At 40.0% G+C, this 27,831-nt stretch overlaps 1 protein-coding gene across 2 annotated transcripts in view; it reads right to left on the reverse strand.

Moving 5' to 3' along the window:
* Positions 1 to 27,831, reverse strand: part of FILIP1 (filamin A interacting protein 1) — a 239,185-nt gene that overhangs the window by 205,484 nt on the left and 5,870 nt on the right. The window lies entirely within an intron of this gene.

A 27,831-nucleotide genomic window follows, 5' to 3' on the forward strand; every position in this document is an offset into this window, starting at 1 on the left:
CTCTAAAAGCGAGAATGTTCCATCAGAGCAAGGAAAGGCAATGGTGTTGTTGGGTTCACCCCCGTCAATTTCCACTATCTAAAATTATTTTCATTGCCTAAAAATATTTTTATTACCTGAAAAGGTTTCCTTGTTATAAGCTTCATTTCTAACATAAAATATCTTTTTTACAAAACATATTTTATTGTATTTACTTATTTATTGTATGTGTGATGGAGTCTCACTCTGTCACCCAGACTGGAATGCAGCGGCAAGATCTCATCTCATTGCAACCTCTGCCTCCCAGGTTCAAGCTATTCTCCTGCCTCAACCTCCTGAGTAGCTGGGACCACACGTGTGCACCACCACACCCAGCTCATTTTTGTATTTTTAGTAGAGATGGGGTTTCACCATGTTGGTCAGGCTGGTCTTGAACTCCTGGCCTCAGGTGATCTGGGACCACAGGTGTGCACCACCATGCCTGGCTCATTTTTGTATATTTAGTAGAGTCAGGGTTTCACCATGTTGGCCAGGCTGGTCTTGAACTCCTGGCCTCAGGTGATCTGGGACCACAGGCGTGCACCACCACACCAGGCTTATTTTTGTATATTTAGTAGAGTCAGGGTTTCACCATGTTAGCCAGGCTGGTCTTGAACTTCTGGCCTCAGGTGATCTGCCCGCCTCGGCCTCCCAAAGTGCTGAGATTATAGGCATGAGCCACCACGCCTGGCCTATTTTATTGCTTAGGTTTTTATACATAATTCTAAACTGTTGAAAACATTGTCAGATATGTAAAGTAAGGAGGCAGGAATATTTTTTTTCAAAAGCTGCTGATTTAATTAGTTGTAACCTTGCTGAAAGAAAAAAAAAGTTACAGTTCCAAAGCCAAATTTTGCACATTTATGTAAACAAATAGTAAGTATTCTGAACTTCTGTGTCTGCGTGTGCTTGAAAATTCCGTCATCTGTAAAGCAGGTGCATTTGAATGTAAATTGACCAACACCATTTGTCAGAAAATGAATACATGTATTATGGAAGTAATAGCCTTAAGCTACACACCAAGACCATAAACTCTAGATGTTTTCAAACTATAAATAAGTAGATGAGAATGAGAAAGGGGAGTTGACAATGAGTGGTGACAGGAGCATAGCTCATCTTAGTGCCGGTTCAGACCTGCAAACAAGATGGCTGGTCCAACATGAAACCAGTTCCCCTGAAAAAACATGAATTCCATGTTTGCCTGTGTGGAATTCAATCAAAATCTGCTATAGGATTTATGTAATAAATGAATGTGGTGCATTTACTCTGTGCAAGGCCCTCTAAAGCAATGGTTTTCAAGTGAGAGACATTTTGTCTGCCAAGGGACATTTGGCAATATCTGGAGATGACTTTGGTTGTCATAACTGAGGGTTGGACTGCCATCCAATGGTAGAGGCCAGGGATGCTGCTAAATATCCTAAAATGTACAGGATAGCTGCCCCAAACAAATAATTATCCAGTCCAAAATGTCAATAGTGCTAAGGTGAAGAAACCCTGCATTGGAAGATTAAAAAATAATAATAATCAGACAAGAACGGCGCTCAGGAGCTTAGAGTCTGGCAATGAAGAGGAGGCAAATACATAATAAAATGGGCAAAGCAAGAAGAGCTATAAGAAATACACAGAGGAAAAATTATTTATAGCTTAGGGATCAGTGAAAATTTTGAAAAATAACACTGAGGCATTGTTACCAGTGAGGAGTCATCCAGGTTCTTGGTATTTTGAACAAAGAATTGGACAAAATGCACAAACAAAGTAATGAAAGAAGCAACGAAAGCACAGATTTATTAAAATGAAAGTACACTCCACAGAGTGGGAGTAGGATCAAGTAAGAGGCTCAAGGGTGCTGGTTACAAATTTTCTGGGGTTTAAATACCCTCTAGAGGTTTCCCATTGTTTCCTTGGTCACACCCTATGTAAATGAAGTAGTCACCCATGATCAGTCTGATTAGTTGCAGGAGGAGAACAATTAGAAGCTGAAGTGAAGTTACAAAGTTATACCCCTATGCAAATGAAGACTAGGCCTGCGACCAGTCTGATCGGTTGCAGGAGGAGACCTAGCAGAGGTACTTGCCATTCTTCATCTGCAATGCAGTGCAAAGGGAATAGCCCCTGATCCTTTTGTTACCTGGGGTGGAGAGGTAGGGTTTTCCTTTTGATTCATTTCTAGGAAGTCAGCATGAATTGGACTTAGGTTCCCTGCCTCCAGACCCTATTCTCCTGTCTCAGTATCACCAGTGAAGCCTGTGAAACAGTAAAGATGGCAGGGTATTCAAATAGGAGGAGAGGAAGTCAAATTATTTCTGTTTGCAGATGACATGATCCTATATCTAGAAAACCCCATCATCTCAGCCCAAAAGCTTCTTAAGATGATAAGCAACTTCAGCAACGACTCAGGACACAAAATTAATGTGCAAAAATTGGCTGGGCATGATGGCTCACACCTGTAATCCCACCACTTTGGGAGTTCAAGGCAGGTGGATCACCTGAGGTCAGGAGTTCCAGACCAGCCTGGCCAACGTGGTAAAACCCTGTCTCTAAAAAAAGCACACAAAAATTAGCTGGTGTGATGGTGTGCACCTGCAGTCCCAGCTATTTGAGGGGCTGAGGCAGGAGAATCACTTGAACCCAGGAGGCAGAGGTTGCAGTGAGCTGAGATCGTGCCACTGCACTCCATCCTAGGTGACAGAGTGAGACTCTTTCTCAAAAAAATAAAAATTAAAAATTAATTTAAAAATTAATGTGCAAAAATTACTAGCATTCCTACATAACAATAGGCAAGCAGAGAGCCAAATCATGAATGAACTCCCATTCACAACTGCTACAAAAAGAATAAAATACCTAGAAATATAGCTAACAAGGGAAGTGAAGGCCTTCTTCAAGGAGAACTACAAAACACTGCTCAAAGAAATCAGAGAAGACACAAACAAATGGAAAAGCACACCATGCTCATGGACAGGAAGAATCAATATCATGAAAATGGCCATACTGCCCAAAGTAATTGATAGATTCAATGCTATTCTCATTAAACTACCATTGACATTCTTCACAGAATTAGAAAAAAAACTATTTTAAAATGTATTTGAAACCAAAAAAGAGCCTAAATATCCAAGACAATCCTAAGCAAAAAGAACAAAGCTGGAGGCATCATGCTACCCAACTTCAAACTATACTACAAGGCCACAGTAACCAAAAGAGCATGGTACTGGTACAAGAACAGACACATAGACAAATGGAACAGAATAGAGAACTCAGAAATAAGACTGCACACCTACAGCCATCTGATCTTCAACAAACCTGATAAAAATAAGCAATGGAAAAAGGATTCCCTATTTAATAAATGGTGCTGGGAGAACTGTCTAGCCATATGCAGAAAATTGAAACTGGACCACTTCCTTACACCATAAACAAAAATTCACTCAAGATGGATTTAAGACTTAAATGTAAAACCCAAAACTATAAAAACCTTAGAAGAAAATCTAGTCAATACCATTCAGGATATAGGCATGGGCAAATATTTTATGATGAAATCTCTAAAAGAAATTGCAACAAAAGCAATAATAGACAAATGGAATCTAATTAAACTAAAGAGCTTCTACACAGGAAAAGAAACTATCATAAACTATCATCAGAGTGAACAGACAACCTACAAAATGGGAGAAATTTATTGCAATCTATCCATCTGACAAAGGCCTAAAATCCAGAGTCTACAAGGAACTTAAGCAAATTTACAAGAAAAAAAAAAATTAAAAAGTGGGCAAAAGACATGAACAGACACTTCTCAAAAGAAAACATACGTGTGGCCAAAAAACATATGAAAAAAAGTTCAACATTACTGATCATTAGAGAAATGCAAATCAAAATCACAATTTGATACCATCTCATACCAGTCAGAATGGTGATTATTAAAAAGTCAAGAAATAATAGCTGCTGGTGAGGCTTTGGAGAAATAGGAATGCTTTTACACTGTTGGTGGGAATGTAAATTAGTTCAACCACTGTGGAAGACAGTGTGGCAATTCCTCAAAGACGCAGAACCAGAAATACCGTTTGACCAGCAATCCCATTACTGGGTATATATCCAAAGGAATATAAACCACACTATTATAAAGATACATATACACATATGTTCATTGCAGCCCTATCCACAATAGCAAAGACACAGAATCAACCTAACTGCCCATCAGTGATAGACTGAATAAGGAAAACATGGTACATATACACCATGGAATACTATGCAGCCATAAAAATCCATGCTGGGACATGGATGGAGTTGGAAGCCATTATCTTCAGTAAACTAATGCAGGAACAGGAAACCAAACACCACGTTCTCACTTATAAGTGGGAGCTGAATGATGAGAACATATGGACACATGGCAGGAGTGAACAACACACACTGGGGCCCGTCAAAGGGTGAGGGTGTCAGGGGAGGATGAGTACCAGGAAGAATAGCTAATGGATGCTGGGCTTAATACTTAGGTGATGGAATGATCTGTGCAACAAATCACCATGGCACACGTTTACCTATGTAACAAACCTGCACATCATGCACACGTACCCCTGAACTTAAAATAAAAGTTGAAGAAGAAAAAAGGAAAATAACACTGTAAATATCCATCTTAACATTCCTTTAAAAACTAAATTTAAAGGTGCTAGTGATTTTTATCATTCCTTTTTAATATAAATAAAAATAAATTAACCACCAAATATCTTTGGAAAGATTCGCTCTATTCTTGAAACTGTATTAAATTGTCTGAGAAGAAAAAGCTGAGTAAAACAGAGTCACTACTCTCTGGAACTCAGAATGGTTACATCTGTAATTCCACACTGACATTATTGAGATTCATTCTGTCAATGTGTTACAAGTGCCAATTATGTGCCAGGCGCTTTGTGAGACACAAGACTTCAACAGGCAAGGTTCCTGTTCTTATGGAGCACAATGTTTCTTGGAAGAGAGAGATAAAACTCAAACCAACAAGTGCATGATTTCAATGTGTGACTTCTGTTTCCAAAAATGTTGGACCATGGTCTAATAATCCTGAAAATCTCCTCACCAAAAAACACCTAGAAATTCCAGCTAAAATAATACAAATATTCTTTTAGAAACTTAGCTGACATGAAAGACACTACGGGAAACCCCTAATGACCAAAACCAAAGAGGGGACTGAAAAATCAGAGCCATGAATATGAGGTTTCTCAGGTATGGGGGCTGTATTAGTCTCAGAAACCAATAGATTTTAATAGCCAGATAGGGATAGGATAGGATACGAAGCCTCAGGCCCATAGAGATTAAGATCTGGAACTAAAACCCCTGGATAAAGTTAGGACACTTGTAATAAAAACAAAGAACAAAAATACTAAATTATAGGCACAGGAAAATAAGAAAACATCCATCTTGGCCTGGCTTTGGATGAGAAAAAAAATAGCCTATGCTGAGAATTCATTACTACAAACCAGGTTTCAGTAGGTTTGATGAGCGAATATACAACAATCTTTTTGAGTCTCCAATCAAAGATGTTAAAATAAGAAGCTCCAGATTGGCAGTCCTCACAGAATACCTAACAGAAGAAAATGTTTATTTATACAGTCAGTACCTGGTGACCAGCTGTGCTTCTTCATGGCTTGTGAAGCCGTGGGCAGCGTTGTCATGCTTCACCTTGCATTGCTTCCCATCCTTCCCTCCTTCATTTCTCTTTTCTCTTAGTTTTACCATTCTGGAATTATACTTCCCAAATAAAGCTTAGTGCATAATCCTTATTTCAGCTTCTGCGTTACAGGATACCTGAGCTAAGTTAGGGATTCCCATAAGAAGAAATGGCCTGTTTACAGAGATGCCATCTAAACTGAGACCTGTAGGAGAAGAAGACCATGCAAACTATAGAGGGGAAAAGGAAGAGTAATCCTGACAGAAGGAATAGCACATCAGAAATCATCGATGTGGAACAGAACACAGAACCTTCAAGAAATGTAAAGACAATGGCAGAGTATGGGAGAGAGAAGTTTGGAAAGCTACATAAGCACCTTGCCATGCAGAAGAGAGGTCTCAGGCCTGGATCTTGGTTAAAGCTATGTATGTGTTTTCTTAATTTAGTTGCCAAAAGTTGAAAAGTAAAAGATATCATATAAAAAGTCTGGATTTTGAAAAAATTTAAAATATCTGTCAGCAATGGGCCTGTATTCTTAATGGGACAACAATCAGCTGGATCCACCCACTTGAGACAAGACCTGTGACCTCATGTTCACCACTGCACCAACCGTCTTTTCATTCATTCATTTTGCCTATTTGGCCTCTATGTGCATTTGAATTTCTAGTTCCTAATTTAGGACCTTATTGGTTATGGCTTTTTAAAAGTGGAATTTTATTATAAAATAAAGGATAGCCCTTGACGTATTTTAAGCAAGGGAATGATGTGATCTGCTTCATCTTTACACCATTCGCTGTGCAAATATACAATGGAGAGGACCAAGAATGCAAATAAGGATATGAATGAGGAGAGTATTGCAGGAATCCAGGTGAAAGATTATCGTGGCTTAAAATAGAGTGGTAGCAATGGAAATGAAGAGAAGTAAGTGAATTCTAAGTGTATTTTGGAAGCAAAAAATACAGTATTTGCTGATCAATTTTATATTGAAAGTTAGAGAAAGAATAAAAATAATTTGTATTCTATTATTAACAACTTGAGCTTTCTGTGGTCAACAGTTGAAGGGATATTTATTGATAATCATTAGTACCTGGTGAATTTAACATGTGTGAGTTAAAAATAAAGGAAATCTGATTCCCTAAAGGAGCTTGAATCCTATAAGTAGATGTAAGATTGATGCAAATATATGTACTTACAAGTAGCCAAAAATAAAAAGATATATAACCGTAATTGTGGAGAATAATAATGGCAACAGCTAATATTCATTGAGGATATATAGGTATCCGGCAAATACATCTCATTTAATTCTTATGATACATAGAGTTGGGCATTGTTCTTCTCATTTTACACATGGAAAAATAAGAAGTTAGGAAAGTTAGTTAATTAGTCCAAGATCATATAGCTTGTAACTGGCAGAACTGGCATTTGGGACCAAGCAGACCAACTCCATGGCACATTTTCTTAATCAGTACACTAGACTGCTTTTATAAACATGTAGTAGGGTCACAAATTTACCAGCATACTGAAACTTAGATATTCAAAGAAAAATGAACTCCTTTATTTGACTGAAATTGCTCTGATCTTCACAAACCTCCATCAGATGGTTAGAGGGGAGGAATTAACTTTCCTCAATCTTGCTTAAAATTTAGACCTGTTCGATAATTGAAATAATCCACTGTTATCACATAAGAATACAGGCCCATGTTCTGACGTGTCTAGGAAAGAAATAGAGATTTCTCAGCCTTTCACCACATCTATGTGTGCAGTACATATGCACGTCCATACATATTTCAGCTCCCCAAGATGGTACCTGAGCATACGGGCAGGGGGCTATGGTTTATGTGTGAACTGAGAACCACTAAAGTTCCCCAATCTAAGCTTGATGTTCAGGCCCACTTTGTTGTTGCTTGCCCTGCTGGCATTCATAACTAAACTCCTGTTCTGGAATTGTCCTTGATCTGGTTCCTAGCTTGTTAAAAACCTGGTAGTGTTACCAGGTTAATGGAGCATTAGCTCAGTTCTCAGCAGTGCTGTAGAACTCCCCACATCTGTGACATTTCCTACAACCAACCATCTGCCTCAACAATCCACCTCCTGCCTCTGCTTCAGGATGACCCCCACCTAATCAGGGCCACTAGCTAGGCTAAAATATAACTTATCATTCAAAGTGAGATCTTGTGAGAGTGATAAAAAGGTCTATTATAATTATAATGAAACAATAGAGATAAACTAGAACAATCTCAAATTAGGACATAGGGCAGGCCCACTTGCTCTGAACTTAGCTGCCTTGCAAGTTCCCCTTCCAGAAGTTTCAAGAACTCTTGAGTTCTTGCTACAAGGGATGGAGGAGAGGCCCAGGAAAATTAAACTTTGCAGACTCCACCTAGTCACATTATATAGCCAAATTCAGTTTGTTCTGGCTAAGTCCCAGGTTGGTCTAGGTTAGCCCAAAAATCAATCTCTTTTTGATCCAAAATGGAAATAGCCTCCCACACAACTATTTAACATACCTCCTCCTCTTTAGGCCAATGCCCACAAAGGGAAATGGCTCAATCAGATGCCATAGGGGAAGGGATATCTTCTCTTCACTATGGGAAAACTCTGTGACCCAAGTTCTCCAGACTTTCCCTTTGGCGGGTAAAATCAAAGCTAAAGGAGACTGGAAAAAACAACAACAACAACAACAACAACAAAAACCCTCTCAATTCCACTAGGCTTGCTTTGAACCCTACTGTCTTCTTAAAGTCTAGTACCTATCTTCTTATCCTGGACCTGCAACCCTCAAGGCCCAGCTTTAGAAGGAGAAGATTACAAAGGAAAAATGATTTAAGGGAAAAGGTAGAAATAAAGTGCATTGGTTTAATACTTGCAAATTAAAGTAACTGTAACATATAGAAGGCTATTCATTCTTACTCATGTTGTCTACAGTGAGAAAAGTATTTAATGTCATTCAAAATTAAACTTCTTAACCCAGACTTGATAAGGCAATTAAACTTATGCTCTTTATGAAATATCCTGTCAGAATGATTAGATCTTCAGAGGTCAAGGGTCAGCTGTTTTTAGATCTAAGATCTTGTTCTAAATATTCTATGGTTCTGTGATTTTATCTTTGAAAGGCCAAAAAGTATTATATATCAAGTTTCCACTTAGGGCCTTGCTTACTCAAGTGTCTCAAACCTAAACTGCAAGTCTTAATGTTTTAGAGTGGCACTAAATGGCTTTCCAATATTGAGCAGGGATTATTGAGAGGTCCCCAAAGCTTGTGATGTTTCACAAGGGCATTCTAACGGGTTAGTTGTTCTATTTATTCTATTTAGTGCCAGGTAATGGCAACAAAGTGTTTCAATGTATATTGTTATTTCGGTTGATTTGGAATAATCCTAACCAAAAAAAGTTCTGTTTACTAATGTGCAATTTCCAAACAGAAACAGAAACACAAAAATGTTGAGTAATTGGAATCATGGAAGGACCAAACAAGAAGTGGCCAGATGGAGTTTGCCTGGAAAAGTTTTACAGTGCTTTCATGATTAATAAACCTAAGGAAAACATCTGAAGTTTCTTTGAAATGTTAAGAATGAACCATTGGAGAACAACTGTTCTTCAAAGAGTAGCAAAATATGCAAGGCAGTATCTCATTGGAGGGGCCAGGGGAAGAATTCTATACCTCCAATAAATTATTTAGAAAGGAGTAGAACATTGAAGTCTACAAGTTTGGAAGAATTTCTATTAACTCATCAAGTCAAGCTACTCCCTCCAAACCCTAAATCCCTGAACTTCCAAGACAATTTCTTTGGAGTTTGTGTTATACAACTGAATATTCCAGGAAATGCAGTTTCCTATTGCATATCCAGATTAGATGGGACTTAGCAAAAAGAAACTGTATGGAAATCTGGATAGTTCTCCAAAATACCTCTAGGCACTTCATCTGAATGAAAAGGTGCTTAAGAAACCAAATAAAGAAGATACTCTGCTTTATAAATTATATAATTAGCAATACACATTCATTGAGTACCGACAGTAAACTAAGCTTGTTCTTAGGAATAAAAAGAATTATAAGTTTGTCCATCCCTTCAACAATTTCATCAGTTAATAAAATAGATATAAATGCACACAATTATAATGAATAGACATGTATATTCTAACAATTAGAATACACACAATTATAATTAAGACAACATAAAACAGTATTAGGAAAATGAATCATAAATATTCTTCTCTAATGCAGGAGTCTGTGAGGAAGAAATACCCTTTTTGAAAGGGCCTAGGTAAATCAGAAATGCAGATAGATAAATATTAGACAAAGAGTACACCACATACCTAAAGAATAGATTAGCTAATTCTCAAATATTCATGATTACAGGGACAGAAATTATGTAGGTAAATGAAATAAATACATCTATGAAATCCTCAAGTTTCATACATTCAAATTCCAAAAATCTCATGCTTTGATACATCATGTGTCAATTCCCTTAAACCACAGAGACCAAATCAGAGGTTTATAATTCACTTAACTAAAAGTTATTTCAAGCTGTCACAAGGTGGTACTATGTGAAGCTATTGCCATTGGGAGAGAAGACCTGTTATCCACCAGAATGGCAAGTAGAGTATCATACACTGGCCATGTTTGTGGGAACTGCCTGTGCATTTAGAAGCACTTCCAGCAGTTCCCTACATCCCATGCCTGATAAAAGTCACATATGTCCCAGGTTAGGATTCTTTAGAGAAACAGAATCGATAAGGGGAAGAGAGAGAAAGATTTATTATAGAAATTGGCTCACACAATTATGGAAGCTGAGACATCCCACAATCTGCTGTCTGTGAGGGGTAGGACCAGGAAAGCTGGTGGTGTAATTCAGTATTGAGTCCAAAGTTCTGAGAACCAGAGGAATGGGGCAGCAATGGTGTGAATCCCAGTCCGAGTCCAAAAGCCCAAGAACCAGGAGTGCCAATGGGTAGATGTCCAAGGGCAGAAGACAGTTGACTTGTCCCAGCTCAAACAGAGAGATGATGAATTCACCCTTTCTCCATGTTTTTGTTTTGAGTTCTCAATGGATTGAATGATGCCCACTCACATTGGTTAAGGGTCATCTTCCTTAGTCTACTGACTCAAATGCTAATATCTTCTGGAAACACTCTCACAGACACACCTAGAAATAATGTTTTATGAGCTATCTGGGCATCCCTTAGCCCAGTCATGCTGACACATAAAATTGGTCCTCACAAGTTCATCCCATGTTAATCTGACACCCAAACACATTTCCCTAAACCATACTTAATTTCCAGATAACGACTAAAACAAGGTCATAATTCTACCTAACATGACACAACTATTCTGGGCACAACTGAAAATACACTAACTTACTCCCCAGAAGAGGAGGTAAAGTCTTTGATTAGTCTTTACTTTTTTCCTGATATCCCATAACTTAAATACAATGATGTAAAATAAACACTGTTTAAACACTGCTATAAAGTAAATACATATTATGTTACATGATAAGGGAATAAGAGAGGAAATAAGATATTTACTTAATATATGTATATATACACACAAATATATTCATAACAAAATACAGAGGAAATATTAATGACAATTTTAGTCCTCATTTCTGTAACTGGTCATATTATTGTAGCCGATGTTTATGACTGTCTTCTTCTAGTGCCCTTCTATATTCCTTTTGCTTTCAGCAAGCACCTCAGCTGGTTGTAGTTCTTAACATGGCAGGATGACCCAAACCTTCATTTCTGGAGAGTTTGGGCCATTTGTAGGCCTGCCTTGATTGTGGTGTTGTAGCCTTCCATTGATCTTAATCACAGGGCATGGAAATACTAAGAGATACTCTAAAGGACCTCTTGTATCCCAGATATACTCTTCCTTACCTCCATTTTAGAGTAGTAACCCAATTGCACCTTAATAGTCCAAGATCAATTACCCAGCCAACACCATAACTCTCTTATTTGCCTGTTGACTCAGAAGCATGAGGAGCCCAAAATGGCCAGGTGGCAGTTTTAACTTCTAGTTCAATGAAATTTTTGTTGTATCACCTGGTAGACCCTGTGGAACTATGACCTCTAGGCCAGCAGAATACAAAGTCCTAGGAAGAGGACACAAAAATTTTGCCAGTGGGTCACTAGAGATAATAATGAGTGGTGCCAGGCCTTTTCCACCCCTTGATTTCTGAACCTGTGAATGATGGCTGTCAGAGAAATAGCACCACATATTAAACACTGATTCAGAGCGTAGAAACCTGGAGAATTCCCTCCCCCTCCCCCTCCCCCTCCCCCTCCTCTTTCTTCGGTCTCCCTCTCCTTTCTTCTCCTTTCTTTGGTCTCCCTCTGTTGCCGAAGCTGGACTGTACTGCCGTGATCTCAGCTCGCTGCAACCTCCCTGCCTCAGGCTCCTGTGATTCTCCTGCCTCAGCCTGCCGAGTGCCTGGGATTGCAAGCGCGCGCTGCCACGCCTGACTGGTTTTTGTATTTTTGGTTGAGATGGGGTTTTGCCGTGTTGACCCGGGCTGGTCTCCAGCTCCTGGCCCCGAGTGATCTGCCCGCCTGGGCCTCCCAAGGTGCTGGGATTGCAGACGGAGTCTCGCTCACTCAATGCTCAATGTTGCTCAGGCTGGAGTGCAGTGGCCTGATCTCGGCTCGCTACAACCTCCACCTCCCAGCCGCCTGCCTTGGCCTCCCAAAGTGCTAAGATTACAGCCTCTGCCCCGCGGCCACCCTGTCTAGGAAGTGAGGAGTGTCTCTGCCTGGACGCCCATCGTCTGGGATGTGAGGAGCCCCTCTGCCCGGCCGCCCTGTCTGGGAAGTGAGGAGCGCCTCTGCCCGGCCGCCATCCCCTATAGGAAGTGAGGAGCGCCTCTGCCCGGCCGCCATCCTGTATAGGAAGTGAGGAGCGCCTCTGCCCAGCCGCCCCGTCTGGGAAGTGAGGAGCGCCTCTGCCCCCCCGCCCCGTCTGGGAGGTGAGGAGCGCCTCTGCCCGGCCGCCACCCCGTCTGGGAGGAAGTGCGGAGCGCCTCTGCCCGGCCGCCCCGTCTGCGAAGTGAGGAGCGCCTCTGCCCGGCCGCCCCGTCTGGGAAGTGAGGAGCGCCTCTGCCCCGCCACCCCATCTGGGAGGTGAGGAGCGCGTCTGCCCGGCCGCCCAACGTCTGGGAAGTGAGGAGCACCTCTGCCCTGCTGCCACCCCGTCTGGGAGGAAGTGAGGAGCACCTCTGCCCAGCCACCCCATCTGGGAGATGAGGAGCACCTCTGCCTGGCCGCCCCGTCTGGGAGGTGAGGAGCGCCTCTGCCTGGCCGCCACCCCGTCTGGGAGGAAGTGAGAAGCACCTCTGCCCGGCCGCCCCATCTGGGAAGTGATGAGCGCCTGCCTCTACCTGGCCGCCCCGTCTGGGAAGTGAGGAGCGCCTCTGCCCAGTCGCCACCCCGTCTGGGAGGAAGTGAGGAGCGCCTCTGCCCAGCAGCCCAGTCTGGGAGGTGAGGAGCGCCTCTGCCCGGCCGCCACCCCCTCTGGGAGGAAGTGAGGAGCGCCTCTGCCCGGCCACCCCCGTCTGGGAGGTGAGGAGCGCCTCTGCCCGGCCGCCCTGTCTGGGAGGTGTACCCAACAGCTCCGAAGAGGCAGCGACCATCGAGAACGGGCCATGAGGACGATGGCGGTTTTGTTGAAAAGAAAAGGGGGAAATGTGGGGAAAAGAAAGAGAGACCAGATTGTTACTGTGTCTGTGTAGAAAGAAGTAGGCATAGGAGACTCCATTTTGTTCTCTACTAGGAGAAATTCTTCTGCCTTGGGATGCTGTTGATCTATGGCCTTTCCCCCAGCCCCCTGCTCTCTGAAACATGTGCTGTGTCAACTCAGGGTTAAATGGATTAAGGGTGGTGCAAGATGTGCTTTGTTAAACAGATGCTTGAAGGCAGCATGCTCTTTAAGAGTCATCACCACTCCCTAATCTCAAGTACCCAGGGACACAAACACTGCAGAAGGCCGCAGGGACCTCTGCCTAGGAAAACCAGAGACCTTTGTTCATGTGTTTATCTGCTGACCTTCTCTCCACTATTATCCTATGACCCTGCCATATCCCCCTCTCCGAGAAACACCCAAGAATGATCAATAAATACTTAATAATAATAATAATAATAATAAAAACCTGGAGAATCTTGCCCTCTAGCTGGTGCTGTAACTCGGTCTTCAGAAAGCTATTCCATTGTCCTATCAAGCCAGCAGCTTCAGGATGGTGGTGAACATGGTAAGATCAGTGAATTCTTCTACCACAGGCCCATTGCCACATTTCTTTTGCGAGAAGTGTACCTTAATCAGAAGCAATGCAGTATAGAATACCATGACAGTGGATAAAGCATTCTGTAAGTCTGTGGATAGTAGTTTTGGCAGAAGCATTTCATGCAGGGAAGGCAAATCTGTATTCAGAGTATCTATTCCAAAGATTAGCATTTGAATTGGTAGGCTGAATAAAGAAGCAGTTCAGTGTAATCAACCTGCCACCAGATATCTGGCTGATCATCCCAATGAATGGTGCCATATCAATGGTCTCAGTATTGGTCTCTGCTGCTTGCAGACTGGGCACTGAACAGTGACTTTAGGCATGTTAGCATTGGTGAATAGAAATCCATGTTGCTGAGCCCATGCTTATCCTCCAACCCTGCCACTCTTAACACTCTGTTCATGAGCCTATTGGATTATGACAGTGGTGGCTGGGGAAAGAGGTTGACTGTTATCTACACAGAATGGGTCATCCTATCCACTTGATTTCAAAATCATCCTCTACTGAAATCACCCTTTGGTGAGCATTCACATGAAACACCAATATTTTCACTTTTTTTTGGCCCATTCAGAGAGGTCTATCCACATACTTTTTCCCCAAATATTTTTGTCGCCAATTTTCCAGTCATGTTCCTTCCAATTCCCTGACCATTCAGCCAAACCACGGGGTATAGCCCATAAATCGGTATATAATCTCAGGTCTGGCCATTTCTTCTTCCAAGCAAACTAAACAACCAGGAGCATTGCCCAAAGTTTTGCACTGACAGGATTTCCCTTCACCACTCTCCTTCAGGGATATGCAGTGAGGGGCTGCAGTGCTGCAGCTCTCCACTTTCAGGCCGTGCCTGCACATCATGCAGAGCCATCTATAAACCAGACCCAAGTCTTCTCTTTCTTGGTCAACTGATTCATCATAGAGAATTCCTCATGTGGCCATAGGTGCACAGAGAGAACGCAATGTAGCAGGGGTAGGGACCATGGGTATTTGGGCTACTTCTTCATGTAACTTTCTTATACCTCCAAGGCCTGCTTCCATTTTATGATGGAGTGCTGCCGTGCATGCCCAACTTTATTGCTTGGTGTGTCAGATAATACCCAGTTTATAATGGGTAGCTCAGGTCACATGGTAACTTGGTGGACCAAGGGAAAGCATTCAGTTTCTACTAGGCCCAGTAGCAGCAAAAACTGTCCCTCACAAAAAGAGCAGTTACCTGCAGATGATGGTAACTAATCCTAAAGGCCTGTACTGTGATTCACCTATAGGAGCCTGTCAAAGACTCCAAAAAGCATTCTTATCTGCCACTGACACTTCAAGCACCATTGGATCTTCTGGATCATATGGCCCAAGTAGCAGAACAGCTTGTACAGTAGCCTGGACCTGTTGCAGAGCCTTGTCTTGTTATAGGTCCACTCAAAACTAGCAACTGTTAGAGCCATTTAGTAAATGAGCTGGAGTGACACACCTAAACGAGGAATATATTGCCTCTAAAGTCCAAATAGGCCTAGTAAGTATTGTGCCTCTTTCTTGATTGTAGGAGGGGCCAGATGCAATAACTTATCCTTAACTTAAAAGGGATATCTTGATATACCCCACACCACTGGATCCCTAGAAATTTTACTGAAGTAAAAGGCCCTGAATTTTAGTCAGACTTATTTCCCACCCTCTGACATGCAAATGTCTTAAAAATATATCTGGAGTAGTTAGTATCTCTCACTCACTAAGTCCATTTAGCATACTGTCATCAATGTAATGAACCAGTGTGATATCTTATGGAAGGTCATCAAGATCCCAAAAAACTAAATTATGCCATAGACATGGAGAGTTGATATACCCCTGATATACAAGGTATATTGTTGGCCTTGCCAGCTGAAAGCAAACTTCTTCTAATGGGTCTTGTAGACAGGTAGGGAGAAAAAGTCATTCACCATATCAATAGCTGCATACCAGATACCAGGAGATGTGTTAATTTGCTTAAGCAATAAAACCACATCTGGTACAGCAGATGTAATCAAAGTCACTACCTGGTTAAGCTTACAATAGTCTACTGTCATTCTCCAATATCCATCTGTCTTCTGCACAGGCCAAATACAAGTGTTGAATGGGGATGTGGTGGGAATCATCACCCCTGCATCTTTCAAGTCCATGGTGGCACTAATCTCTGCAGTCCCTCCAGGAATGCAGTATTGCTTTGATTTACTATTTTCCTAGGTAGAGGCAGTTCTAATGGTTTTCACATGGTCTTTCCCATCATAATGGCCCTTACTCCACAGATCAGGGAATGGATGTGGGGATTCTGCCAGAGGCTAGGAACTGGGGAAATAACCACAGAAAGAGTTGAAGGACCCACTGTGAGATGGACCTGAGCTACAATTCCATTGATCATCTGACTTCCAAAAGCCTCTACTCTGACTGGAGGGCCACGGAGATGTTTTGGATCGCCTGTAATCAGTGTCAATTTAGAGACAGTGACCAATAATCCCCAAAATGTCTGATTATTTCCTTTCCCCAATGCACAGTTACCCTGGTAAAAGGCCATAGGTCTCTTTGGGGAAGGCTGAGAGAAACATTAAGGCTATAAATTTTTAGTGGTGTGCCAGGATCCTTCCTCAAGGGATCCAGCCTGCCTTTCATTCAAAAGGTTTTGGATCTGTAAACTGGCTCAAGTCTGTGCAGGAAAGGAAAAATAATTTTCTCTCACCTTTCATGAGTTGTTAGCTGGGTCTCTCCATAACAACAACAACAAAAAAAACAGATTAACAAGTGAAAAACAAAACAAAAAGAAGTTTAATAACATGTATACCTTCTGTATACATGGGAGATAACCCAGCTGCATGAGTAAATCCTCAGAGTAGATCTCAAAGAAGTAGTTTAAACTTCAGACGTAAATATCATCATTTGCTGAAACAAAAAAATAAGAGTGTGGGGAAAGGCTGGTTACAACAAGGTTACAACAAGTATAGTAAACAAGGTTAAGATTTGTTTTCCAGATTTAAGTCAATGCCTTCTCCATTAAGAGTTTTTATTTAGTCATGCCTCTCCTTCTGGTGCAGAGGAAACACTTTTATATATGGAGATTCTCTTTGTGGATATAAATTTATCTTAGAAAATGATAACTTCTACTCTGTTTTCAAGGCTTCTTCTATATCTGCAGTTTCTCAAGAGACAGCTTAAAATAGTCCTTATGCCAAAGAGGCACATTTGGGGTGGCATACTCTGATTTCCTACAGCTACATTTTGGGGTAGTGAGTCCTGAACCCCATCATCTGGGAATTGATTAGGGAGTCATGATTCTCTGTTTTTATGATTAGACTTTGTTCACTTGACCTGGAACTTTTCTGCTTATATGGATAAAGTAAGAATTTAGTAAGCTTCCTATCTATTTCACTTCTAGAAACACCATGATTAACTAGCCGACACCCTATGTCTAAACAAGTCAGAGGGTTTTGATTGTTGCTTTGACTCTTCTGTTCATTACACTAACTATATCCACCTTGTCTTTGGCAATTGAGCGCCATCACTTGGCCCCTCTCACTCCAGGATCCAACTACGCCAATTGCATTTGGCATTTCCAATTGAGCGACTATGGTTTCCTCTGTAAAATCTGGCCTACAGAGAAGAGGCCAGATTTCACTGAGCTCTTCCAGGATGCTGGTGGTCCCTTGCCAAATTTATTTTTTCAAAGTATTGGTGAAAAATATGTCTTCTGGACCTCCTAGTGTGGGTGAATAGGTCTCAAATGACAAATCCACTCTAACATTCCCATCTCCCTAAGTCTTTGAATCCCTTCCTTTACATTAAACCAAGGGTGGTCAGGCATATCAATTTCCTCACAGTGAGTTACCTTTTGGTCCATGTTTCAGCCAAACAAACAAACAAACGGTTAGAGATCTTTCTAACTCACCAAGCTGCAACATAAATGTAGAATCTCTGCTTAGAGGGCCAATATAAATAAATTTGGCCTGATCCAACTTTATGTTTTTTCCACCATTATTTCACACCTTTAATATCAATTCCCACAGATTTTCCCTGGATTTCTGCTTATATAAATTAGAAAAGTCAAGTAGTTTTATTGGAGTGTAGTGTACTTCCTCATGGGTCACACTTTGTACCTCACCTTCAAGGGCCTTCTAGGGCTTGAGTTTAATAAACTTACATAGAAATATCTTGTGCAGGTCACTTCACTTCTTGGTAATAAATCTAGAAGCAAAGAGTGGTTGGCGGTGGGGAGTGGTACTGAGGAGAATCAACATTGTTTTGTGTGGCAACTGCTTTAGGGAAGCCATTACCATTTCCTCAGGCAAGACAGGGTTAATCCCCTCAGATGGCAGTGGAAAGGCTGACACTACTATGGGTGGAGAAGCTACTTCCACCGGGGATGGGGCAACCTCTTCCACTGGCAAACTAGACTCATCAGAATTTAGAGACTCAGTGTCCCCAGCTTCATCAAGATCTTCCCACACATGCCCATCTCCACTTATGGAATCCTATTCTTTCCCAATTAATGCCCTCACTTCAACATTAGACACCCTGTGAAGGTGGGAATTCCACTTGCATTGTAATTCAGCCAATGGAAGGATGACGTTCTATCATTGATTTTCAGCAATTCCAGCCCTGCAGCTACAGGAAATAAGGCTCTCTTTCAGGGCATACTTAGCTTTTAGGTCATTTATGCTGTGCATCAGCTGGGAATTCAAATCTCTGAGCTCACCCTGTTCTTTCACCACTTTGTCCAGAGACATTAGGAGCAACCAATTAATGTCACTATATTTTTTAATTTACAAAAAAATGTTTTAAAGTACTATATAGTCACTTATCACCCTGCTTCTTATAATTGGTTGATTAAGAATAAGCAATGCAGATATTTTGCAAAGCTCTATTAACAGTTCATGCCATGGAACCATAAGTGTTCTCTTTACGACTGGAAATCAAGTATTAGCAATTTTAATCAGGTTAGAAAGCCAATTCTAGAAGTCCTCGACCTACCCAGAAAATTTATTCTTAAAATTCTCTTCCTCTGGAACCACTTTTGGTACCAAAATCTGTATTAGTCAGAGTTCTCTAAAGAAATGGAACCAATAGGATATATATAAAATAGAAAAGGACTCATGCAATTATGGAGGCCAAGAAGTTCCACAGTCTGCCACCTGCAAGGTGGAGAACCAGAAAAGCCAGTGTTGTAATTCAGTCTGACTCTGAAGGCCTAAGAATGGGGGCAGAAGGGTACTGTGGAGTGAAAGGGTGGTATCTCAAGTCCCAGTTGAAGTCTGAAGGCCCAGGAACCAAGACTGCAAATGACCAAGAGCAGGAGAGGACAGATGTTCCAGCTCAAACAGAGAGAGAGTAAATTCATCCTTCCTTGGCCTTATTGTTCTGTTTGGGCCCTCAACGAATTAAATGATGCCCACCCATCATCTAATTGGTGAGGACGACCTTCTTATGTTCAGTCTACCAATTCAAATGCTAATCTCTTCCAGAAACAGTCTCACAGACACACCCAAAAATAATGTTTTACCAGCTATCTGGGCATTCTTCAGCCCAGTCAAGTGACAAAATTAACCATCACAAGTCCACTGTAGCAAACCTAGGCCCTACCTCTCTGATCCTCTCTTGAGCTCCCCATACCCCCACCCAGAAACTATGGGTAAAAACCTGCTTTTTCCCATGGTGCCCCTAACACAACTTACCCTCCTACCCCAACATCCTCTCCTTTCTTTATTTCCAAATAAGCCTCAAGCAGATAGTATATGGGGAGCCTTACCACGAGTTGCACGTGCACCAAATAGTGGTATAATAGTTGGATGACAAAAGACCTCTTCCCTCATTCCTGCTCTGGAAACTTATTGAGACCTGATACTTGAGTAAAATAGTACTGACTGCACAACAATCTTCCCAGGTAGGTACAGAGGAGTAACAGACCCCCAGGAATGTGGACCATCCTTAAGGCAAGGAACAGGCAACAGAGGCCCCTGGCCCTAGGCCTCCTACTTTTGAAAGTCATTAATTACCATCTGCTTTGCCTAAACACAAAAATAAATACATAAATAAGTATAGTATTTGCTTGAAATATACTTAGAGATGATACACTATTTCTTACATGCCTGAGAACAGATATCAGCACACCAGCAACTTTCTAACATTTTACTTTCTAAAATTGTTTTTTAGGAAGTTTTTATGTATGGAAGTGTGAGACTCCCTGCAATGACTTTCATTCATTCCCATTTCACTTCTCTTTTTCCAACCAATGAAGCAATAGAAGTTATTCAGTAAAAAGTGGAATAGACATACACAAGAGATTAGGCAAGGCTCTATCTAAATATTCATTACTGATAAATCAATATATAAATCAAGATGTTGTATACAAATGTATAAAACTATGAGGGGAGAAGGTATATTTTTCTAGGTAAGTATATGGTTGGGTAAAAAAAAGAGATGAGATGAAATCCAAGATATTATCATTAGTATGTAAAAGCTCTGTGACTTGATTTGCATAAAAGATGCCAGACAGATTGATAGTTTCATATTCTGTCCCCTTGTCTGCAGTTAGTGAGGTTCACAAGGAGCCAAAAATACATACTCTACTACAAAGATGTGGTAGAGAGTGCTGGTGTCTACAAAAACCCATCTTCCCTTTTCCTATAATAATAGAATTATTGTTAGGTACCTGATTACCCAGGTAGCAGGCATTTCCTAAAGTCCCTTGCAATTAGATATGGCCTTGTTGCCCAGGCTGGTCTTGAACTCAAGTGATCCGCCTTCCTCAGCCTCCCAAAGTTCTGGGATTAAGTGATCTGCCTTCCTTGTCCTCCCAAAGTGCTGGGATTGCAGGCATGACCCACTGTGCCTGGCCGGGAGAATGGTTTTAAACTGATATGGTGAAATATAAAGTAGCTGGCTGTCTTAATTTGAGTTTTCCCAGAAGCAGACCACAATGCAAAAATTTGAAGTTAGTAAATTTGGGTATTTCAGAGAATATGTTAAAGAAGCAGAAGAACTAATTGAGCAACAGAACCAATAAAGAGGACATGGGTAAAGCAGCTACCACAAGGGGCAATTGGAGCTTAATTTTGTAAGAAAACTTTGGGAAAGTGGTGCAAAGAATACACCTTAGAAATTATTCCACCCAAGGGTTGAGGTACCTGTGATATTTATGCACCAACAAAGGGGTGAGGTCATTAGTTGAGGGCTGCTCCTGGGGATATGAATTACTTAGCACTTTAGTCCATATCTACTCAGAGCTGGAAGGAAAACACTGAGGCACAGAGACGCACATACTGGCAGTTAGGGTTTCACTGGAGCACCATGAAAGGCCCAAAGAAAGTGGAATGGTCACTAACATGTCTTCTGCAGTAGCACAATGTTTGAGCAGGGTTCAATAAAATATAGCTATTAAAATAAAAAATTAAATTACTTGTTATTAAAAGGTATTGTTATTTCAAGACCAGCCTGGGCAATATGGCAAGACCCCATCTCTACAAAAAAATACAAAAATTAGCCGGGTGGAGGCAGAGGTTGCAGTGAGCCAAGATCATACCACTGCACTCCAGCCAGGTGAGACAGCGAGACTCCCTCTCAAAAAAATAAAATAAAATAAGATTAGCCAGGTGTGGTTGTGCACACCTGTGGTCCCAGCTACTCAGGAGGCTGAGGTGGGAGGATTACCTGAGCCCAGGAGGTCGAGATGACAGTGAGCCAAGATCATGCCACTGCACTCCAGCCTGGGTAACAGTGAAACCCTGTCTCAAAAAACAAACAAACAAACAAAAAAAACAGTATAGCCATTATTATTAGGTAGTATTAAGCTCTTTTAATGGATGAGGAAATTGGATTTCTGAGAAAGTAAGTAGCTTAACCAAGGTCAGTGTCAGAACTAGAATGCATACCCAGTACTATCTCACTCTGAAGTTTCTGCATCTTTGAGAAAAGTAGATCCTTTTAACAGAGGTGGAAGTTTTCCATTTTCTACCGTTGGAATTTTCAGTAGATGGTTATGTTGGAAGTTTTTTGATTCGAAGATACATTTCAGGGAAATTGGATAAAATCAATCAACTCTACATTAGCCTATAATGTTTTATACAAAATAAAATACCTCTGATAATACTTTTTGTTAAGCAGAACATTTTTTATGCCTGAACAGGCAAAAAAAGACACATTAAGGCCATCTGCTAATACAAATTTGATTAGTATTATTTAGATTCGTTAGTCAAAACCTAACTGGAACTAACTCTGTTGAATAAATCTGCTTTTTAAGATGGCCTGTATGTGTATATATGTACATTTTATATTTATATAATTTCAGATGAGAACCCAGCTCTACTCACTTCCATATCAAGACTTGCATGGAGAAAAAAAAATAGGTGAATACTTATCAAAGTATAAATAATTCATAAGGTTTAAAGTGCTGGGGAATTTCTGAATTTGAACAAAGAATTCAATCTATCTACCTAATAGAAGTTTGGTTTAAGTATTTCATAAATTAGTTAATAGATAAAATTCAGAGATATTTGATGCAACAAAGTTACTTGTCCTATGCTTTTTAATTCTTTATAAAGAAAAGCAGGCATACAGACAGGATAGTCAAAATCTTTATCCTTATTGGATTAGCAATTTAATCCAATAAGCAATTTTTTCCATGCATTCTTTTATATTTTAAGTTAATAGTCTGGTAGGAAAAATCCTTCAAAGTTGTCACACACAAGCAATACACTGGGTTAAAATAATGATGTTGTAAATAATATGGAAGTATTACAAGGTCTTACAGGAAAAAAGCTGTCTGTTTACTCTTCACTGCCACTAGATATAATCTAAACATTACATTCCTAAAAGGATATGCAATATCACTCGCATTCAGGCTAGGCAATTGCATTCCTCTCTTGGTCTTAGCTGAACTCTGCGGCATGATCTTAAGCTTTGGCTATTTGACGCAAACGAACTCTGTGGTCACGCCTGCCTTGGCTGAAGCAATCTGTCAATATGGATGGGCATGGAGGAGAATACTAAAAGCCTAAAAACTCTGATTATCTTCAGAAAATGTAATGAGTCAGTTCCTATCCTTATTGATGTCAGACTTTTATAGGGAACGTTACATCCCATAAAGTCTGAAAAAGAAAGCAAGCCAAAATAAACAGAGCTGCACATCAAAAAGTCTTAAGTCTCACAGCAGGCAGAGTTTAGCTAATGTAGCCATATTCATGATTTTTATTCAGACAACGGCAATAAAACAGAAACATGCACATTAGGGCTATGCACTTATCTAACTTATAAACAGAAGTATGCACATTGGAAATATGCACTTATCTAACTTAAGACCTCACCTATCTCAAGAAATGTATTTGGCTTTTCATTTGTCCAATGATCCACACATGAGATACAGAAGGCTTAATTAAATAATGAAATGTAGAATATATATAATACATTCTATCTTAAAAATCTTTTACTTTTTTTTTTTTTTTTTTGAGACAGAGTCTCACTCTGTCGCCCAGGCTAAAGTGCAGTGGCATGATCTTGGCTCACTGCAAACTCCGCCTCCCAGGTTCAAGCGATTCTCCTGCTTCAGCCTCCCAAGTAGCTGGAACTATAGGTGTGCGCAACCATGCCTGGCTAATTTTTATATTTTTAGTAGAGACAAGGTTTCACCATGTTGTCCAGGCTGGTCTCAAACTCCTGACCTCAGGTGATCTGCCTGCCTTAGCCTCCCAAAGTGCTGGGATTACAGGCATGAACCACCACGCCTGGACACCTATTTTTTAAAAACAATATTTATTCAACATTCTACAGCATATTCTTATTTCAAACTCTCAAGACAAATATTTTCTCACTGAGGATGGCATACTGCCTGATTGAGCTTTAAAACAAAGTTACATATCAAGTGCTTGGGTAATGGAATAGCAGTATTGTGATTATGTGGGTTTGTTTTTTTGAAGTTCTCATCTATTGGCAATACAAACTTAAATATTTACAGGTAAAATGATATGATCTCTTGTTACTTAAAAGTACTTCAAATACTTAAGAAAAAATAAGCTTGAACAGTACAGATGAAACAGTGATGCAGAATATTGGTAATTACTGAAGTTGAGTGATGAGTACATGTATATGCAGGGGATTGGCTCTAGGACTGTTGAGTATACCAAAATCCACATATACTCAAGACCCACAGTCAGCCCTGTGGACCCCCTGTAAGCAAAAAGTCACCCCACATAGGCACATTTTCCATCCATTGAGATATGTGTTTAATCGAAACAATTCCTGTATAAGTGGACCCATGCAGTTCAAACCCCCGTTGTCAAAGGATCAGCTGTATTATTCTCTTTTCTTTTGCATATGTTTAGAATTTCACATAATAAAAGCATAAAACTAACATTAAAATAACAAACATATTTTGATTTTATGCTTTCAAATCACCATGTTAGGTATTTTCTGTAATAGAATTAATTCAGCATAGATCTAAGAAGTTTTAATTACACACAGAAACTATACATTTTTCTTCAGTATATTCAAATGCTATATTAAAGTACTCAGAAAAATTAACTTTAGTAATAAGAATATAATCTTTTTAGAAAAGTGGTATGAATGTTTATCATTTTCCATATTTTTGGAAGGGATTTGCAAAGTCAGACATCCTCTGGGGTGAAGAGGAGGCCCCTCCAGAGAAATCCCAGGGAGAAGTGCATCTCACAGCGCAGTAACCCTGTATGCAAACTTTTTCCTCTTTGCATGGGGGTTCTGGCCATTTTTCTGACAGATTTTTAGGCACTATTTACTGATATACATTTTCAAGCACCTGGTCAATAAGATAATTATGAATTCCTATCTTGTTTTGCAGTGTGCAAGAGAAAACTATGTATTCATAGCAGATAAGCAATAAAATTTTATCTTAGTTTCAATGGATTTTAATAACAGAGTTTGTGGTTCTATATTAGAATTCATCCATATATGAGAAAAAGTTCTTAAAATTAAGTACTTTTATTTTTTCAGCAAAATTGGTTGCTTCATCATACACTAACCTGACCGCATAGGCATGTTCTAACATTGATGAATAGTACTTGAGCGCTACCTGGTGGCTCTCTTTCTCCACACAGCATAATTTTAGTCTGATAGTCTGACATGAGAATATCCTTGCACCAGCCTGGCACTCCAAATGCCAAATTAAAAGAAGACATTATTTGCCAGACAAATAGATCACCTACTCAAAGACTGTAGAATCCCAAACCTCGCAACACAAAACATCCATTTTTTGAAACACAAATAGCTCTGTTTTATTATGGTCAAATATTCTCATAATGCAAAAATTGAAAGGCAAAAAAATAGTAGTATTGGTTATTTTTAACAACATACCATGTTTTAACCTCCCAATTGAGTACCATTAATCACTCTCCCCTCTTGGAAGAAGCATGAGATTTGGAATTAGAAAACCAGGTATTAGATGTTTAATGTCTTCTTTGAGCCATTGGAGAAAATTGTCCCATTCTGAGTGGAAGAAAACATTTTTTAAATATTCACTTTCTTTGTTCTCCATACTTTCTTGTATCCTCCCCCAAATCAGCAAGAAAATTGTTAAGTCAAGAGAACAAGAAAGAAACAGTCAATATTCAATGTGATTTTTTAAATGACATTTTAAAAAGGTCCCTAGGGGAACAGTATATAAAGTTTACACCGTATCAATTCATTGGAAGAATAATAGAAGGCACCAATAAACTCTTATCTCTGCCCATGAAAAAGAAAATGAGGATCATCAGGACTATAAAGGAGGTGGCAAGCAAAGTCAGGATCCAGAGGTGACGAGCACTCCAGTGCTCAAAATCATAGTTTGCAGAATTCCTTCTGTTGAATAACAGGTTTTCATCTTTCTCATTTGCAAATCAGAAATTTTAATAGAAAATATAGGACACACCATCTTTTCACATTAATGCTTTCTATTTCTGAAGCTCCAATCTTTCTCCTGACCCATCTCATCTGACCAAAATTTCTAAGTACCTACACCACAACTGGCCTGAAAGTACATTTCTTCATTTTGCACCACATACTCCTTCCCATCCATCAGCCACAACTCACTATGTCTTCCTCCTCTCAAAGTCGTATTCATCCTCCAAATGCTAATTTAAACCATGCATGTTCCATGAGTCCAAATATTACTAGCCTGAGAGAATCTTTCCATCTCCTACATACCCACTCAGCCCAGAACCACATGGAGTGAGACAGAGGCAGATTCCCAGAGAAGAAAGGAGTGGGGAAAAAAAGCTAGGCAGACAAAAACAAGAAGCAACCATTAAAGTTACAATAGGAACAAATTATAAGAGTAAAAATACACACAAACCATTCAGGGAAGTGCACAAAGTCAATTCTGCTGGGGGCTTTAGGGAATAGCGAGAGGAAAGGTACTTGGGGCTAGAATGTGGAAGTTAGTGAAATGATGGGCCGAAGAAAGTGGTACTTAATTAGGCAGAAAGTGAAGAGCCAATGACTTTTCTTTTAAAAACACAATGGCATAATTTAATCTGGGTTGTAGGAAGATTTATCAGTCATCAGTGCGTAACAATGTTTTTCAAAGTGTGGTCCTCAGCTGACCAGTATCAGAAATCACATGGGTAACTTTGTTAAAAACTGCAAATTCCTACATCACACCTAAATTTACCAAATAAGAATCTCTGAAGTTGAGCCACGGGTATCTGCATTTTAAGCATGCATTATAGGTGGTATTTCTACATTCTAAAAAGCTGAGAACAAATAAGGTAGCATTTTAATAGGAAAAAAGATTTTAACAGTAAACCTACACAATGACTTTAAGTGGAAAGTCATTGAAAACCTTCCACTTAATCCTCATGCATTTTGTCTATCACTAACTAGCTGTGTGATTGGGTAATAATTTAGCTGCTCTGAGCCACAGTTACTCAGGCTATAAAAAAGTAAAGTTTGAACTAATTAATCTTCCAAGCCTTTTTAAACATTGTGACATCATGATTTTTCAATCTATCTTGAACTATTTCTACACCAATGTGTAATAAGGAGTTAGCTCAACAGGCTTTGGCTGATGAAACTGCACAATCCAAAAAAAGGAATGGCTCTTGACATGGTCCTGGGAGAGAACTTCTGAGTCCTTGCAATATCCTGTCTGATAAGAATGCTTTTGCATGCCTCATACCTTGAACCATTCTGTACTGGAGCCATTGCATGCCTCCAGCCTTTAGGGGGCTGGAGATTGAGTAGCTAAGGTCAATGACATGGGCACTACATACCTATGTGACTGACCCCCCCAAAAAGGCCTGGATACTAAGCCTCAAGGGAACTTCTCTGGTTCACAATACTCCACACATATTGTCACAGGTCATTACTGAGCGAATTAAGCGCATCCCCCCTGCAACTTCACTGCTAGACAACATCGGGAAGCTTGTTCCTGGTTTCTCCTAGGTTTCAGCTATGCACCTTTTCCCACTGCTCATTTTAATCTACACTCTTTCACTGTAATAAAACATAATCATGACTGTAATAGCTTTTCTGAGTTCCATGAGTCCTTCTAGAGAATCATCAAGCCTGAGAGTTGTACTGGGAACCCCTGACACAACAGCATTTCAATATGATAATACTTTCTATTTCATTAAGCTTAAAAATTGTAAGTAGAACATTTTGTATTAATTTTTTATTTTGCTGCTCTTTGACCCAATATCTACCAGAAATTTATTCCACAGAAATTATATAAAATAAGAAAAGCACTACATGAATTTAAATGTTTATTACAGTGTAGCAGAAAATTGAAAACAACTTAAGTTTCAAACATTACAGGAATAACTTAATCAATGATGTTATGTCTACCTAGTGAAATAGTGTATAGTTACTAAAATGTTTAATTAAGGAACATAACTCTTACCAAATTGTGTGTGCACATGGTCAAAAACTAAAAGACAACAT

Source organism: Pongo pygmaeus, chromosome 5 (genome assembly GCF_028885625.2).
Source record: "Pongo pygmaeus isolate AG05252 chromosome 5, NHGRI_mPonPyg2-v2.0_pri, whole genome shotgun sequence".
In the NCBI taxonomy this organism is placed as follows: Eukaryota; Metazoa; Chordata; class Mammalia; order Primates; family Hominidae; genus Pongo; species Pongo pygmaeus.